Source organism: Saccostrea echinata, unplaced genomic scaffold, assembly GCF_033153115.1.
Source record: "Saccostrea echinata isolate AGI-Se365-2 ecotype Australia unplaced genomic scaffold, CSIRO_AGI_Sech_v1 ptg000001l, whole genome shotgun sequence".
Classification (NCBI taxonomy): Eukaryota; Metazoa; Mollusca; class Bivalvia; order Ostreida; family Ostreidae; genus Saccostrea; species Saccostrea echinata.
The window spans coordinates 22,212,968-22,214,169 of record NW_026889750.1 but is presented as its reverse complement, the minus strand read 5'-3'; the positions used below and the strand labels follow the sequence as shown (position 1 = coordinate 22,214,169).

The 1,202-nt window shown below is 30.5% G+C and overlaps 1 long non-coding RNA gene across 1 annotated transcript; it reads left to right on the top strand.

Moving 5' to 3' along the window:
* The first annotated feature begins 249 nt into the window (after nucleotides 1-249).
* Nucleotides 250-964, top strand: LOC133199949 (uncharacterized). Its single transcript, XR_009722868.1, has 3 exons — nucleotides 250-337; nucleotides 616-704; nucleotides 909-964. It is a non-coding gene; the product is annotated as an uncharacterized LOC133199949 (long non-coding RNA).
* The last annotated feature ends 238 nt before the right edge of the window (nucleotides 965-1,202 follow it).

Below are 1,202 nucleotides of genomic sequence, written 5' to 3'. Positions count from 1 at the left end.
TCTGAGAAACATTTTTTTCTTTGACAAAGATCATACAGTAGGTAAAGTAAGCATAGGCATATATATTTTTTTCTCCATTTAAGAAGATATCGTAGCAACGCCAAAAGTAAACCGAGAAAAAAAGAACGAGAGAAATCAGAAATTGTCAATGAACCCATCATAAAAACTGTTATGTACAAACCATAGGTCGGTTCGATTTGCTCTTCTAGATACCGAAGAAGAGTCCCCCGCATTAAGAAAACGTGTTCGTTTGTCAAAAATTACTTCCAGTAGATCTTCTGCCTCTTCCACCCAGCGGGCAGAAGACACTGGAAAACAAGATGGCGGAAGATGACAGGTTAGTAAAATTATTGAAAGATTTTTTAAAACTGATATTATAATCGGATGTTAATTGAATAAAATCAACTATATGTATAAAATATGTATTCTTCGTAATGTCAAAACGATAATTAATTCATAAAGTAAGGTAGCAGTGAGTTACAGGGTTTCAACTTATGCCATGGCATGAGATAAAAGGACAGCGAATGCATGTTTCGTTTAAAAAGATATTTCTTTTTTAATTGCTACGTTAAAAACATGTTCAGTTGATTTGATGTTTTTTTTTTTAAATTATAGATCCACCAATATTAATGTTACTTTGGGCAACGGAAAACTTGTTTCTGTACAAGTATCGCCAGAGTTGTATGGACACTTTACTTCATCAGGTTTTATTTTTTAATATTCTTTTTTACAATTAAAGTGAACACATTTTTAAAAATTACACGTCATGTTTATTACGATTCCTATTATATATATGTAACGTTAATGAACAATTATCATACTTGGATTTGTTTCTACCAATTAAATTTATTTCTTTATTTATTAAGTTTGCATTCATTTGTTATATAGAATATATATTTTTAAAACAGATCCTGCTTTAAAACAGTTGGCTAAACAGCTCATCATACAAGCAGCCATGGAGAAAGATACTGGAAGTGAAGCTGAAAATGAAGAATTGCCATGTATTTTTTTCAGTCATTAATTCCCCTTCTTAAATTGACATACTATCCTAACATCATTTGAATTCCATGACCTGTTAACTGGGCTCCTGACTTTGCTTTCCAAATATCATTTGGACATCTTATTACATGTTTATTCAACTAGTTTACTTTCAAGATCAGTATTATATAAGCCTTACATTTTTTAAGCCGTAATATTTTTAT